Source organism: Callorhinchus milii, unplaced genomic scaffold (genome assembly GCF_018977255.1).
Source record: "Callorhinchus milii isolate IMCB2004 unplaced genomic scaffold, IMCB_Cmil_1.0 Scaffold13, whole genome shotgun sequence".
NCBI classification, from domain to species: domain Eukaryota; kingdom Metazoa; phylum Chordata; class Chondrichthyes; order Chimaeriformes; family Callorhinchidae; genus Callorhinchus; species Callorhinchus milii.
Genome location: NW_024704754.1, coordinates 16,528,261 through 16,545,731, shown reverse-complemented (window position 1 = coordinate 16,545,731; position 17,471 = coordinate 16,528,261).

Sequence of the window (17,471 nt, the reverse complement as noted above, 5' to 3'; positions counted from 1 at the left end):
GAGGACCTTTCATGTCTTAAATACTAGTGAAGAGCCAAATGTCTCTCTGTGTTTCCACCAATAATGAAATACAACCAATTAACTGAGTGCAAGTGCTGTTCTTCACTTGGCTTCAGGAGAGATTGATGAACATCTGGCGGCATAACTCAGGCCCGGTACCTTTTCCATCTTTTGAGTCAAGTGTCAACCTAATGAATGGATCTGTTAATCTGAGATCTTCGCAACCATTAAGAGAATGTAATCATGTCCTCGTTTAGCGAGGCCATTCATCTGGCAACTGTAGGGAATGATATGTTGCATTAAGTGAGTTTTGGATGAACATATATTGGGATCAATGATCTCTAAACATAGATTCCCCCTTCTCCTCCCCTCCTCTCCTCCTTCCCCGCCCCACCCACTCCATTGTGGGGACAAACTAAAGGGAACTTCACTCTCTATCTGGCTCATGCCTGATCTGACCTAAGAGTGTCACAGACTGATCCTGTCTCTAATAATACAAAACACATTCAGCAACCAGAGTATCTCCTACACACCGACACACGCACGCAAGCACGCACGCACGCACACGCTATATATACACATACACACATATATGCACACACACAATACAAACATACACCCATACATGCACTCACACCATACAAACATACACACATACATGAACTCACACATTCAAACTCACCCATATTCATAAACCTCCACACGTAAATCATTTGTGGCAGCAAAGCTCTCAATGTTCGTGAAAGAACCCCTTTCGCACCTGCAAAGAGCGTAAAAAAATACTCTAACCTTTTTGCTCAAATTAAAATAAAAGCCGAAGGATTTCTCCAAATGTCAAAACAATTGGCTGGATAATGGGCGCTTGAAACTGAAGCAGAGATCCTGGGAAACAGTGGCAGCTATTTGACGGTCTCTCATGGCTTGTTTATTGACTCTCTAAATAAGGTCGCTGTATGGAATCAAGGTGATCTTTTTAATACAAATTACAGCAATACATCATCATTTATCGGTAATTTTAAGTGTGTTTGTGTGTGCACTGGACTGTTCTATAATTCCCTGATAAGCAGGTTCACAGGAGCGTGTCTAATAAAATGGTTCTAAATCTGTGCTGTGCCTTGGAGCCTGCTTTACACTGCTTTACATAAACAGTGTTGTTGGTTTACAGTTGTTTCTTCAACTTCTATCTGTGATCTTTCTTTTGTGTCCAACCCCGTTTTTTTCTTCCCGGATGATTTCACCGCACTCATCTTGATAATTGGCGGAATTATGAATCGCCGCTCGGTATCAATGGGCGTGCGATCAGTCCTTATTTTCCGGGACGACAGAGAGAAAGTTTTTGTTCAAAAGAAAAAAAGAGAAACTTTTTGTAAAGGAAAAAGGTGACCGTATAAATCATGTTTGCCGGCTTACTGCCAGTTAATAATACCCAACGTTAATTTCAATGTTCCTTTCTCGGAGATTTGCTCAGTGCAGGCCTTTGCTAACAGTTTCAAGAAGGATTTAGACAAAGTGTCAGATATATATCGCCCCAAGTTACTGCTTTGAGCTCGCACTCTTGGATGAAACACCGGTGTGGTACTGGGGGGGAGGGGGAGTTGGATTGTTGGATGTGCTGTTCTTCGTATGAGACGTAGAAATCGAGGTCCTGTCTGCCTGTTCAGACGGACGTTAAATATCCCGCGACATTATTCGAAAAGAGAAGGGAGTTTGTTTCCTGGTGCCCTGGCCAACCATCTCCCAAATAGAATTGTACACTCGTTTCGTGGCTGTTTGTGGGACGTTGACTCAAATTGCATGAGGTGTTTGCCTACAAACTGGTCGCTGAGATTCACAGTAAAATCATGTGAAGATCATTTGAGACGTCTCGTCGACGTGGTAAGGTACTGTATCAAATGCTAGGATCATTATACAAGAATTACTAATCAATGTAACAGGGCTAACGTCTCAGAGCTGAACAATACTGTATTAATGGAGTTGCTACTTATCCACCATGTATCACCCGTAGTTAGAAATGGCAGCAAATCCCGTTCACTACAATGTGATGGTACACAAGTAATAGCTCGGTAATGTGAAACATTGCAGGCTTTTTCTTTCCCCCCCTTAAACTGGGGAAGCAGGGATAATAAAGCTATAAGTGGTTTGATGTTCACATAGACCGGAGTTGGCACACTTGTCTGATGCATGTTTTATAACCTGCCAATTTACTGACTCACAATTGCTACCACATATGCCCCCAGGCAGGCGTTCATCCAACCGACTACAACAGCAGTAAGACTGTGATTCCATTACGGATGTGTTTTAAATGAAATAATACAATATGTGTCATTGCCTGTTTAGTTTTCCTCTTTGGAGGGGAGGAGGGGAGAAATGTCACTCTTTTTTTTTTGTACGCCAGGCATTCTGCGATGCAGAAAAATGAACTGAAACAAATAAAGATGCTGCCAGCTGTTCCGTTTCAGCTTATTGAAGATGTATTAACAATGATACGCCAACGCATCCCAATAGATTTACACTACGCTCTGCTTAACGCAGAAGGGAAAGATAGCTATGGTATATTAACTGGTATGTTAAGACAGTCCATTTGGGGCGAGGCTGAGATTGCAGAGGGCTATGGTACTGTTTAGTTGCAGTGCATTGATCAGCGTGTTAAGGTTCCCTGCGTGAGGGGAGAGTTCAGGTGCTGAGTGGACGGCAAAGGGGTTACAGCCTAGTGTGTTAACCTGCCGCTTTCTTGAATGTGTTGCATCGAGAGACATTTCGCTGCTCTGCTCACTGAGGCGCACAAGTACGGAGACGCATTCCTGAGCTTCTGATCGGCGATGCAACAACGACAACAAACTACATTCGCACAATGCCTTTCGCGGCGGGAGGGCATGCCGAGGTGCTGGACAGTCAGGGATTTGCACCCGAGCTGGGGGCGGGGGGGGGGTTTGGGATCAGGAGAGGGGCGGAGGGCGGGGAGAGTGGGAGAAGGCGTGGTCGAAGAGGGAGGTCTTGAGACGGGTGTTGAAGGGGGCGAGGGAAGGGGGCGAGGCGAGGGGACCTGTGGGATGGCTGCATGAACACCCACACACAGTGAACATAGATATATAGAACATATATATATATAACAGTATATAGAACATATAGATGGGATGAGCCCAGTGACCTTCCTGATCTATACTACTCGACTGTTCCACATGGAGTGGATCATTTGAGACGTCTCAACGACGTGATGAGGTGCTGTATCACTATTATTTTTAGATTATTGATCAATAAGGCACGGAGCAGAGAGCGGGGGTGGTGGTGGAGGTGGGGGGGTTGGTGGGTGGAGGGGGTGTTCAGGAACTGATTATGCAGCTCCTTCAATATGACTGAAATAATCGATGGACTGGTGTGCTAAGCCCCCTTGAGGTCAGTTCTGTGAGTACTAGTGCAGTTTGGCTCAAGGTTTGTGGTGAGAAGTTCCACGAGTGCTCGAAATCCCTAAACCAGTGGCGCGGAGATTAACTGTAACAGTTACTGAGCAGAACTGACACGTTTCATTTTAACTGGATGACTTTGCACTGTGGCTCTCTTAGTGAGGGCGAACTTTGGATAATTACTTTTGAGCCGACACAATTTCCTTCACAGAAGCCAATTGTAACGGAATGCTTTCCCTGATATGTAGCCCTGTAGCTCAGTGGTGAGAGCGCTCGCCTCGCAAGCGAGAGACCTGGGGTTTGATTCCCAGCAGGGAGAAACCTTGGGCAAGTTTCATTACTCCACACGCCTCTACTTACCTAGCAGTAAAACAGGATCCCGGTTGTTAGTCGATTGGTGGATTGCTTTTCCGGGATAATAATTCCTTAAAAAAAATAATCATTTGGTCGCTCAATCCACGACTGTTTGTGGGGACGCTGGTGTGCGCAATTGGCTGCTGCGTTTCGCCCACAGAATACACAGTCAATTCGCTTTACATTATATTCTGTGAAGCGCTTCGAGACGTCTCGAAGACGTGATAAGGCGCTATATCACAAGCAAGGATTATTATCATTATTAATCTTCTTTTGCAGTTCGCAGGCGAGGATATTTGCAGAGACATCAGGGAATGTATATGAAAGATTACTCAAAATATTATTATTAATAATCTTATGCGTAATAACTACTACGCACCCTGAAATACCCTGTTACTTTACTCTCTGATGAATTAAAGATGAAGGAAACCAATACACACATAACATTAAAGTTATTTGTTTCTACGGGATATTGGAACTGGTCTTTTCATCCAGTTTTGTGTGCAGTGCGTAGGGAGTCTGTAATACTATTCCCGCTGACACAACAGTTAGCCGATAAATACTGTTGCATTGATTAACAGCGTACTAACATGGCATTCACGGTGTTGTTATATGTTTAACACAATTAAACACAAATCAAATAAAGGAGGAATTCAAACCTATTATGTATTCTTTTTCGGAAAAAGATATACGTATTAAAAATTTGCAGTAAGAGCCAGAAATGACGGCTCTATTGATCGATAAAATGGATTTTGTATGTGTTAATGATTTGGGAAGTGGGCACGAGCATTGAGAAAGTTACTCTCGTCTGTTCATTGATGAAAACAGTCTCTCATCATTGCCAATGTGCTCTGCTTCCTGAGGTCAGGCTTAATCACAATGGCTCTTAATGTTTTGGTGGTTCATAGGCTGTGGGGATGTGACTCATTAGATCTGATATGATATTGCACTGTTTATGCTGAGGTCAGTGTGTGTTTAATAATACAAGAACATCAACAACTTTCTAATCCTTTCATTTGATATAGCGCCCGCCTTATCATGTCTTTGAGACGTCTCAAAGCTCTTCGCAGTCAATTGCGCACAGCAGCGTCCCAAACAGTCGTGGATTGAGTGACCAATTTTCACGAATTTTAAGGAATTGTTAAATAAATATATTGAAGGGAGAAGAGGAGGTAACATCCAATCCCATCACTGTAAAGCACTCTGAGATGTCATCCTGCGTGACAGATGCTGTAGAAATGCAAGTTGTGTTGTTGGTGGTGTCCATTTATCAAGTGTTTTCCACGTTCATGTTGAAGACATACTGGATAATGGTGGACCTTTATCCTGATGTCTTGTCTGTCCTGAAATTGCCCTTTACACCTCTCGTGGGGGAATGGGGAGTGGAGATGGGGTGGGACGGGGAGAGATTCTTTTTCAGCCCATGCAAGTTCTGGGGTAAAAGCACTTTCTCATGTCGAGTAAAACGATAAGCCTCTTTATCTTGTACTGAACAGTAGTGCCAGAGGATACGGCCTGAGATTGAAGGGGGGTAAATTCAGAACAAATCTGCGAATCACTACGCTTCAGTGAGCGAGTGGCAAACGTATGGAACAGGCTCCCTTGGGAGACGGTGGAAGCAGAAAGTGTCAATTGATTCGAGAACAAATTGGATAGATTTCTGTTAGGAAATAATAATATCTCGGGACGCAGTGTGTAGTTTGGGTCATGACACTTCACTCAACTGCAAGGATGGTGGAAGCCGACTGGATGGACCTTGGTCTTCTCTGAACTAGCACTCTGAACTAGTTTCAATTTATTGCCTCAGAGGATGGACAGGATTGTAACTGGCTTTTCCTCTTCCCCAGGCGAAGATACAACATCTTATTAAAGCAGAACTGAATTACATTAGAAAGCAATAGAGAAAATACCAACACCCAGGTCAACGGTGATTTTAGCTTCGCAGTTTAGCAGAGACAGAAACATCCGGAGTTTGTCTTCAAACTGCGAGGAGATGATTTTTCTTATTTTTCAACTACAATTACATTGGTGAATAAGGTTTAATTGGTAATATATTAGCGTTAACATTTAGAGCAGTTATTCTTTAGTCCTGCAAGGTTTAGAGATGATAGTTCTAAATCTTGTGTTTGGTATGGCATCATTCGCCCTGGGAGGACACAACAACAACAACAACTTGCACTTATATAGCGCCCTCCATGCAGGATAGCGTCTGAGAGCACTTAACAGTAGTGGAGCCTGACTCCGAGTCGGTGGGGGGGGGGGGGGGTTGGGGGGGTGGTGGCCGTAAGCACGGTTGAACAGGAAGGTTTTCAGGCGAGACTTAAAAGAGGGGAGAGAGGGGGCAAAGCGGAGGGATTGAGGGAGAGCGTTCCAGAGTTTTGAGGCGTAGTGGCTGAAAGCGCGATCTCCGATGATGGGGCGGAGGTGGGCGGAGGATGAGCAGGACGTCGGTCCAGTCGAGTGGAGGCGCCGGGCGGTGGATTGGGGAGTGAGGGGTCGGAGAGGTCGGGAGGTGCCAGGGAGGGAATGGATTTGAACACGAGAGTGAGGATCTTGAAGTCGATCCGTTGGGTGATGGGGAGCCAGTGGAGCCTGGGCCAGAACCGGTGAGATGTGGGTACGGAGTTTGGTCCGGGTCAGTGTGCGGGCGGCAGAGTTTTGAATGAGCTGATCTTGTTGTGAATGGTGGAGCTGGGCAGACCAGCTCAAAGCGTTCCACAGGGTATCGCTTGGTGTGTAGTGACTGTGTATTTGTAAACCGATACAGCAGCCCATTGCACACAGCAATGACCGATAAATAAGCGTGAAGTGAATGACCAGTTTTATTTGGGGGATCAACTCCTCTTTTCAAGTAGTGCCTTGGGATCTTTTACATCCACCTGAACAGGTAGACGGGACCTCAGTTTAACTCTCTTCTGAAGGCACCTTCAGCAATGCAACCCCCCCCCACCCCCCACCCCCAACCCCCCACCCCCCAGCACTGCACTGATGTACCAGTCGAGACGATGTGCTTGAAACCCACAACCTTCTGACTCAAGAGGTGAGAGTGGTGCTGGGCGAGACCGGCTGACACCCCCATGTGAGTGAGTTCCGTGTTGCTTGGCTATCGGTGGCAAATGGAGCTATCGTGTTTGATGACGGGCGTGATTTAAATGCAATGGGTTATTGTCGCTGCGAATTGCATCGCGTCGCAATTCAAATGAATCAATAAAACGGATGAAGATCCTGAAACTGTGTATTTACATGAAGTCAGATGTAGCTGAGAGGTTGTTGAATTGTTAAAGTGTTTAACCAATTTCGAATTCCCTGACATCTGGTGTGTTCATGAAGCCAGGAAACCTATTGAGTAATATCTGCCACAAACAACATCTGGCCATTTGTTCAGTCTGCAGTTTCGGGGATTTGTCAGCTCTGCGCGAATGGCAGTAGCCATTTGTTTTGTCAACAGAGTTTAATGACTGGCTTAACATCCAAACAGTGAATAAACCGTTCACCCTCAATCGCGTTGAATTCGTTAAAATAAAAATGCCTGAATCAGAGAGTGATCACTTTTGGATGTGAAACGACAGCAAGTTGTTCATGTGAGCAAAATCAAGGATTTTTTTTTTTCTCCTGCGCCCAGGTTTTCATCCTGTAACAGGCGCAGAAACATCCTGGTTTGGAAAATAACAATCCTCGTCATGTGCTAAAGCGCCACACCACGTTTTCGACATGTCTCAAAGCGCTTCACGGGACTTAAGGCAAAGTGTAGTGGCTGTCTATTTGTTGGACATCTCCCAGCCACAGTTTACATAGCTGTGCGCAATGTGGCTGTTCTCGTTAGTCTACAAAATACACAGTCACTAAGCTTGACATTAAAGCCTGCGATGCAATTTGAGACGTCCTCCCGGACTGAAAGGCGAGGATCGTTGAAAATGCTAGGGTGATAATTACAAAAGGATGTTGATGAATCATAGTTCCAGGCCTATTTGTACAAAATCACCGACAGGTTCAATATAATTAACTCTGCACCGCAAGTGTGGAGCGTGAGGAGCACATGGAGAGATGAAGGACGCTGATTGTGGAGGTTAATGGCAAATACAAAGGGGATTTAGCTATTTGTCCAAAGAATCAATTACGGGGTATGAAAGATAGATAGAGTAGTGTATGAATCTTTCTTTTTACTTTGGGACAGGCTGGATAGACCGTAGAGATCTCTCCTCTCCTGTACACGTTCCAATTCTTTAATTATGGATTTTCTGTTTCTCCAGTGAAATGCTTTTTTTGTTCCCTCCCTCAGCTTCTCTGTTAATGCAGTTTAGGCTTTTGTAATCTACTATCATGGGTTGACCCTATCGACCGTTGGGTGTGATGATTGGTAGGTTGGGGTTTACATTTGGTTCAAGGATCAACCTGCGAACTTATGGAGCTTTCATTGAAGCTATTGATTGGCTCTGCTTAGAAATATTGCGGTCTAATTTACGATACGTCTCAACGGTTTCTCTCATTAACGAATGCCGTTTTGGAGTGAAGCACATCGGGTTATTGGAAAGAGTCCTTCATTTGAGAAGGGACTTTCTCTCTCATGGTGTCCTGGCCAACAATCCCCCCAAATAAAACTACTCATTCGCTTCGTAGCTGTTTGTGAGACATTGCTGTGTGCAAATTGTCTGCCACGTTCGCCTACAAATGTGCAGTCACTACACTTGACAATAAAATCCTGTGAAGTGAGAGAAGCTCCCTTCTCCTTTTTTGAACAGTGCCATGATGGGATCTTGATCTCCCCACCTGAACAGGCATCTCAGTTTAAGGTCTCATCTGAAGGACAGCACCTCTATGAACGCAGCGCACCCCCAGCCCTGCGCTGAAGTGACAACCTAGACTACATGTGCGCAGAGGCCCGGACAGATGTGAGGATTGTGATTTTTGTTTTGTTCATTTTAAGAAAAACTAAATAAGATTATCAAACACCTTCTGAGTGTGAACAGCGGTGGGATTGGGTAGTCCTGGAATAGTGCTCTCTTGCAAACATTCCCCCGACAGTACCCAGGTGGAACGGTTCCAGAACCGACTGAATATTCTGGATGGAAGCTGTCACTGCAGTAGTCGGGAGGATTACAGTATAGTCCCTTTTATCTGATCAGGACTTTACTATTTCTTCAGCTGCTGCCTGTACGTCTACATATTTCCCAGATCAGTGACATTCAGCATTTTTTATATCTTATCCCACCCAACGTTATGGCAAATAGCACTTGTGTAGCATCAGTGCAGTGATGATGCTATTCAAATGTCAAGACCCTCTAATCCTAACTTTATTACTTGAACCTTAAATGTATTGCTTTCACACCATTGCTTTATTATTGTAACACAAATTCTCTGTGGCTAAAACAGTTAAAAATAAAATTGACATTTTCTGTGTGTGTGTGTGCATCTGTGCATGTCTGTGTTTATCGGTGTTTGTGTGTGTGTCTCTCTCTTTCTCTCTGTCTGTCTGCCTTCTTTCCTCCGGGTCTGGCCTCCTCCTCGTCCCCCGAGGGCTCCGCTCCACCCTCGACGGCCGTGCCTTCAGCCACTATGCCCCGAGGCTCTGGAACTGCCTTCCTCACTCCCTTCGTCTCGTTCCCTCCCTTCCCATTTTCAGGTCTCTGCTGAAGACCTTTCTTTTCGACCGCACCTTTGGTCACCTTCCCCCCCCCCACCCCCCCCGCCACCACCCCCGGCTCGGTCCCGGGATCCGTTACTGTAAAACGCTCTGAGACGCTGTCCGGCTTGGAGGGCGCTATATAAATCCAAGTTGTTGTTGTTGTTGTTGTGCGTGCATCCGTGTGTTTTATGTGTGTATGTCTGTGGTTATGTGTGCGTGTATGTGTGTGTGTGTGTGTGTGTCTGTCTCTCTCTCTGTCTGTCTGTGTGCGTCTGAGAGTTTGTGTTCTATCGGCCCAGAGGAAATCTAGTGCTGAAGATTGCGTCCTCATCCTTGACATGACATAGCCTTTGAGGTGATTTTTTTTTTCTTGCCTCAAACACAACTACAGCTGCAGGAGCTCTTAACAATGGCACGGTGGTGCAAGTGTACTGTGAATCATCTTCAGTGCAGCACACGTCCAGATCGCAACAAACGCGACCAGTCCTATTTGGGATGAAATGCTTGAGCTAGAAAGCCCCAACGCAGATGGCCTCCAGACAAAATGGTACAGAATATCACACAGATTTAGTTAGGTAAAAGCAATGAGAGGGACTGTGCGGTATAATATTATTAATAATAGTAATAATGGTAATATAATAATCCTTGCATTGATATAAGCGCCTTATCGCGTGGTTGAGATGCCTCAAAAGCGCTTCACAGGATATACTGTAAAGTCAACCTACAGTATATCCTGTTAGGTATATTCGCCCTGAAAATCTGTAACTCTCTCCCTCATTCCCTCCACTTTGCCCCCTCTCTCTCCCCACCTTCAAATCCCGCCCAAAGACCTTTTTTTTTTGGATCGTGCATACAGTCCCCCCCCCCCCCCCACACCACCACCACTCCTTTCCCCTTGGCTCATTGACAGACTCCTCCACTGTCAAGCGCTCCGGAACCCTACCCCCACGTCAAGGGCACTATATAAATGCAAGTCGTCGCTGTTGTTGCTGTTGTTGTTGAGTTGACTGTATATTTCGTGGGCGAAAGATGGGTGGCCAATTGCGCACAGCAGCGTCCCACAGACCTTCGTGGATTGAGTCATGTTTTCTTTGTAGGATAGAATAGGAAAACACATAACCTTGCGTTGTGTTGCCCTAGTTATTTTTTTAGATCAAGGTGTTTGGGTATTCCGCACATGGTTTCAAGTCTTGCTGGTTGCCACGGTTACAGAACGGGTGAAAGGTACAGCGGGGAAATGAAACTCATCGGAAAGACTCCTTTGGTACTTTTGAATGGGAGCTGAGCCGATAGATGAGATGTTCCATTTTCGTACACTATCTTCGGGGAGAAAGGAAAAAAATCCAAGTCTGATTCAAGTTTCATTTAAAAAAATCTCTCTAACTTTGGTTCGGGTTGAACGGTTTTCTGTTCCATCTCCATCGCTCTCTCTCTCGCTCTCTCTCTCTCGCTCTCTCTCTCTCTCGCTCTCGCGCTCTCTCTGAGGCAAGTTGTGAGAGCTTTAAATAAGGTGTATAGCAGAGTAATTTGACTACCTGTAATGTGATGAGATGGATTTAGCTGTCATTTCTTAACCTGTCCCCTTGTATTAATTAGCAGAAGGAGAGAGTTTAAACACAACCTTTGTGTTAATCGGCACAAGGGATAGGATTGATATAACTCTTGTGTTAATCAACACGAAGAACAAGGCAACACAGAAGTTGTGTTGTATTGGCCAAAATTGGTCACTCACTCGATTGCTGTTTGTGGGGACGTTGCTGTGTGCAAACTGACTGCCACGTTTCGCCCACAAAGTGCACAGTCACTCCACTTTACAGTATATCCTGTGAAGCGCTTTGAGATGTCTGGATGATGTGTTGAAGTGCAAGGATGAATATTACCATCATATTGTGCTGCTTAGCACCAGGAGTAAGCATGACACATGCTGTGGGTGGAACGTGTGTTGGGGGTTCTTTGATTTTTCGTCTACTTAAGATCCTTTCCAATTGGTTTTGAGCGGTGAACCGGAGGCCTGGGTGGGAGTTGTATTGCTGCTGTTAGTCTGGCTCCCGCTCTTTCCCCAGTGCGTGATTATCTCCGAGCTCCTTTCGCTCAGCCTTCAATAGCCTTCAGTTTAACCCGGGGTCAGCCCTCGACCTCAGCCGCTTAACTCATCGCATTGCTGTTAACCTTTCACAGCGTTTGTCAACTCGCTCTAAACTAACAAGCCGCCCTGTGTGGTTCTGCTCGTAAGCAGACTGACATCCACCTTCCCCTTTCTTTCCACAGTGCTGTTTCTCTCTCTCTCTCTCTCGCTCTCTTTCTCTCTTTCTCTCTCCGCCACTCCCTCCATTTCATACCATCACTTTCGTTCCCTGTCTTGGGACACTCTATCCAATCTCTTGGAGGGAGGGAAGTGTGATGAGATAGCAACTTTACTTCTATTTAAGTCCTAACCAAGAGAATATATCACGCTTCCTCTATTGGAAACCATGGTGGATTAAGACAGAGCTGGGGAGTGAGCCCAAAGCTCATGAGCCCATGAGCCCAAAGGCAACCATCATCTCAGCAAGGGGACATCAGACCAACAACTACAACAAATTATATTTATCTAGCGCCTTTCACATCGGAAGGATGTCCCAAGATGCTGGACAGTTAAGAGTTTGCGCCCGAGCCGGAGGTTGGAATCAAGAGGGACGGAGGTCCGGGAGGGGTTGTGGTGGGGGGGGAATGGGGAGGGGTGCGTGTGACTGATATGCATGTGCCAGTGAGGAGATAATTAGAAAAAAATTAATTGGACACATGTAAAGACGTGTAAAGAAAAAAAAAATGCCATATTTATTTTGCTGCCTTGTAAATTTTGTCGGAGAGCTGATCCCACTCACGAGTGCGCTATTTGCTATTGTTCTACCTTCTCTCCGATTGAATTGGATTCCCTGTTTGCGGAACATGGCAGCTCATGAATTGGCTGCCGCGATCGGCTGCAAAATATATGGTCGCTAAGCGCCCCAGTATATCCTGCGAAACGTTTCGAGACGTCTCGATAAGGCGCTTTATCGAACGAAAAGCTTATTGTATATGATGGAGCTCTGCTCGTATTTGAGATGAATGGGTGTTACACCAGAAATATTGTGTACCGCATAGTGCAACCTCCATTCTGCTGTAGAAATAGAGTCATGGAGAATGCCTCTTATCTTAGAAACAGCAGCAGGTGCTCGACTTAAAAAACAAGGTATAATCCATTCCTTACGGTCAGGACTGATGTGTAAGTTTCAGTATTAAACAGTCAGTCACACAGAGATCTAGGCTCAGCAGTTGCTAAGAATGAGATTGACTAAGTCTAGTAGGTTCAGGTGCCAGTGGCTGTAAATTGACAGGAAAAGAACACAAGCAAATCAGAGTCTAAAGAGTGAATGATGCTTCCTCTTAGAGCCTATTTTCTGGGATACCTGCTGAGTGCTTAAAAAATGTTACATTTGTGCTGAAAATGGGTTTCTGAAGGAAATTGTTATCCATTATCAAAATGCGCACACGCTTAAAAAATTCCACTGCCCTACCATATCTATTATGCCTAAGGTAATTTTGAGGGAAACGAGGAAAAAGTACAACCACTCAACCACTGGAACGATTTTTAGAAAGATTTTTGAAGAAAGGCTGATCTTTTCTTTTTTCCTCTTAACTCTTCTCGAAATCTCCACACTCTATAGGGCAGGTGGCCAATCTTTACGGCCGGCCAACAAAAGAAATGCTCTCGTTTCGATATTTTCCCGAGTTACAAAAAGAAAACAACTGAACACGCACTACCGGTCAAACACAGACTTACCTGGACTTGTGCGAATGTTTCGGGGGCACTTCTCGACAGCCTCCTGGGCCATTCCCGGCCTGGGGGCCAAATGTTGGCCATCACTGCTCTAAGTGGACGGTACGTGAGCGAGAATCGAAGAGAATCAACGAGAAGTGCAATCTAAATGGAGTCAGATCACAAAATTGATTCGGATGAAGAAGGTCCTTTGGCCCATCTGATCTCATCCCTCCAGAACCCCCACCCTACTCTTCCCCACCTATCAAGCTACTTTTAATGAACTGCTTTTTAACATTAATTGTGTCCTGGCCTCGACTACCCTTCCTGGTAACCTCTTCCAGTCATTGATTACCCTCGGAGTAAAGAGAAACTTCCTGGTGTCTATCCTGAACCTCTGTCCTCTTGATCTTCTGTCTTGATGCATCCTAAAAGTAGCCATCTGGGTTTACTTTGTCAATCCCATTTCAAATATTTTAGACCTCTATGAGGTCCCCTCTGAATGTCTTTCTGTGAAGAGCCCCAGCTTGTCTAATCATAGCTCACTCCTCCAACACCGGAGATCATCCTCATTGCATCCCAGTGTGTTGTGCTGCAGATTCAGTAAGTCGGGGCAGAGGCACATTTGTGTTGGGTGAACAGAACATGTGCAATGCTTATCTTTAGCAAATCCAGCGGGAGAAATTCCACCTGGGTCTCGATCTGCTGAGTGAGCAAACTTCCCACGGGATGTACTTCAGTTGATAGGAAGGAAGTCCCCAATTGCACAACCCATATTCCACATTGAGAAGTAACACAAATTAGGCCCTCAATGTCGATTTATTTAGATATATGAGGATTTTATGTTCACGTCTATTACTTCGTGTTTGTTTTTTAAACAAAGAATGCCTGTTTCTTTTTGTATGAACGGAAGGAAAGGTTCTTTTGTGGTGAAGGAAGGCATCTCTGAGCGCAAGTCAACTTGCCAAATGCACAGTCACTGCACTTTGCAGTAAATCCCGTGAAGCGCTTTTAAATAGTCCTCTTGACGTAAAAGGTGCGATGCAAAACCGCGAGGATCGGAACAGCGCTTTGTTATTATTATTGACAGACAAAAAAATACTTCCAGTGGATTCAGTCTGAAAGAAAAACTTCAAATGAACCGGTGAAAGGCTTCGAAGAGTGGTGTCATTTGAATAGCGCAGGTTTTTGAGTTGTTTGTTGGGGGTGGATTGAGCCCAGGAACAAACCTGTGATTGAAGCCTGACTCTCTAGCCTCTCCTTGTGGAAGTTGCCACAGATTCAAGTGCAACAGCTATCCATCGGAACAACCAGACATTTCTCTGCCTCAGGTAATGACGGCCACAGAGAGCCTCGGCCACATGAGCATTTTAGTTCGGTGAACGCGCTCCTATGGATCAGCCTTAATAACAATAATAATACGAATAATAATAATAAGAATCCTTGCGTTGAACTAATGCCCTTCACATCAGGAGAACGTCTCAAAATCTTCACAGGGTTTAACACAAGGGCTAGCAATTGTGTATTGTGCAGGCAAACAGCATGGCCGATTTACACACAGCAATGTCCCATAAAGCCTCCACGAAGTGAGTGACCGGTTTTATTTGGGGGATTGCTGGCGCCGGTACACCGGGAGAGGGAGAAACTCCCTTCTCTTTTCGAATAGTGCCACGGGATCGTGATTTAACGTCTCCTTTGAAGGATCGCGTCTCTGAAAATGAAGCCCCCACTCCTCACAGCGTTGCAATGTCAGCCTGGACTCTGTGAGCTGACAGCCCCAACGTGAGTCTTGAACCTCCGACACCTTTTGACTCAGAGGCGAGAATGCTAGCCACTGAGCCAGTCTGACGTACAAGGCGATGGATTGTCTTGCAGTTTGCCTGGGAGAGAATCGAACGGGTAAAATGCATGATTGGACGGGTTTTGGATTGAGCCCAGAGAGCATGACTGATAGAAAAATCACCTGTTCTGATTCCAAACTCTCCAAGAACATAAAGACAGACTGTAAGAGTTTTATAAATATATAAGGAGGAAGAGGCTGTCAGAGGTAAATGTGGGTCTGCTACAGGCAGAGACGGGGGGGAATTATAGTAGGGGGACATCCTAGGGTTTTAAAAGAGGTGGTTACTGAGACAGTGGATGGCTTGTCTTTGATCTTCCGAAATTCTCTGGATTCTGAAATGGTTCCCATTGATTGGAAGATTGCAAACGTAACACCACTATTTAAGAAGGGTGGGAGAGAAGTATAGACCAGTTAGTCTGACATCAGTGGGAGGGAAAATTCTTGAGTCCTTAATTAAAGATGTCGTTATGGGATTCCTGGAAGACCATAACAAGATTAGGCAGAGTCAACATGGCTTTACAAAAGGGAAGTCACGCTTAACTAGTCTTTTAGAGTTTTTTGAAGATGTATCTGCAGGTTAGATAGGGGAGACCCAGTAGATGTAGTATATTTAGATTTTAAAAAGCTATTTGACAAAGTGCCACACAAAAGGCAATTGCACGAGGTTAAGGCCCACGGGATTAATGGGAACATATTAGCATGGATTGAAGAGTGGCCAATGGGTAGAAAACAGAGAGTAGGGATAAACGGGTCCTTCTTGAACTGGCAGGACGTGACTAGTGGAGTACCACAAGGATCAGTGCTTGGGCCTCAGCTATTTACAATTTACATCAATGATCTAGATGAGGACATTGAATGTAACGTATCTAAATTCACGGATGACACTAAACTCGGTGGGAGAGTAAGCTCTGAGGATGATGCAAAATGATTGCAACGGGATATAGATAGGCTCGGGGAGTGGGCGAGTAGGTGGCAGATGGAATTTAATGTGGGGAAGTGTGAAGTTATTCACCTAGGTAGAAAAAATAGAAAAACAGATTATGTTCTAGAGGGGGAGAGATTAGATAGTGTTAGTATTCAGAGAGATTTGGGTGTCCTTGTACACCAGTCTCAAAATGTTAGTTTGCAGGTGCAGCAGCAACTAAGGTGAACGGCAGTTAGCGTTCATTGCAAAAGGTTTAGAGTACAAGAGTAGGGAAGTCTTGCTGCAACTGTATAGGGCTTTGGTGAGACCGCACCGAGAGTATTGTGCGCAGTTTTGGTCTCCTTATTTAAAAAAGGACATACTTGCCCGAGAGGGGGTGCAGCGTAGATTCACTCGGTTAGTTCCTGGGATGAGGGGACTGACCTATGAGGATAGGCTGAATAAACTGGGGCTGTATTCTCTAGAGTACAGTACAGAAGAATTAGGGGAGATCTTATTGGTAAGAGAATCTATAACCAGGGGTCACAGTCTGAAAATTAAGGGTCAGCCTTTTAGAACAGAGTTGAGGAAACATTTCTTCACTCAGAGGGCAGTGAATTTATGGAATTCACTCCCCCAGAAGGCTGTAGATGCTCAGTCCTTGAACATCTTCAACGCTGAGACTGACAGATTTTTAAAAAATAGAGGGATTAGGGGGTATGGGGATAGAGCAGGTAATTAGAGTTAGGTCTGAAGATCAGCCATGATCTTATCGAATGGCGGGGCACAGGCTCGAGGGGCTGAATGGCCGACTGCTCCAAATTCTTATGTTCTAATGTTTGATTTTCTCTCGTTTCTGCTTTGACCCCCACCAACGGCTAAGTTTGGGGGAGACTAGATCTAAAAGACAGTACCAGCGATAATTTGCACCAGCGGATTGGGGGTAGGGCTGAAAGCAGCTAAGCTCTGCTACATTGCAGTGTGAAAAAAAATCAAAGCAATCACTTCAGATGAAGTGGATGTTAAATTGGTGTTCGACATTTACAGAATACAAAAACCTGAATGGGACGCAATTAGAAATCTGCACGGGGGCCCAATCTGCTTGAATAGAGCGACCGAGTTTGCTGATCCAGATTATACAACACAAAACAAATTTACATTTATATTGCGCCTTTTCACTGTGGAGGGCACCTTAAAGAGCCCAATAGTAGCGACTGGGAACCGAGTGGGTTGGGAGACTGTCACGTTTCGCCCAGAAAATGTACAGTCAGTACACTTTACAATATATTCTGACATTCTGGAATCCTGCAGCTCGGCGGTTAGAGGACTCGCCTCACAAGCGAGAGGACCCGGGTTCGATTCCCAGCCGGGGCGAAACTTTAGGCAGTTTCCTTACTCCACATGCAACAACAACAACAACAAGATTCCATTTATAAAGCGCCTTTCACGTCAGGAGGACGTCCCAAGGCGCTGCACAGTTGGGTCATGACCTACGCAGTAAGTAGGAACTCGGTTGTTAGTCGATTGGCGGATCGCTTTTCCAGGATAATAATCCCTTCAAAATAAAA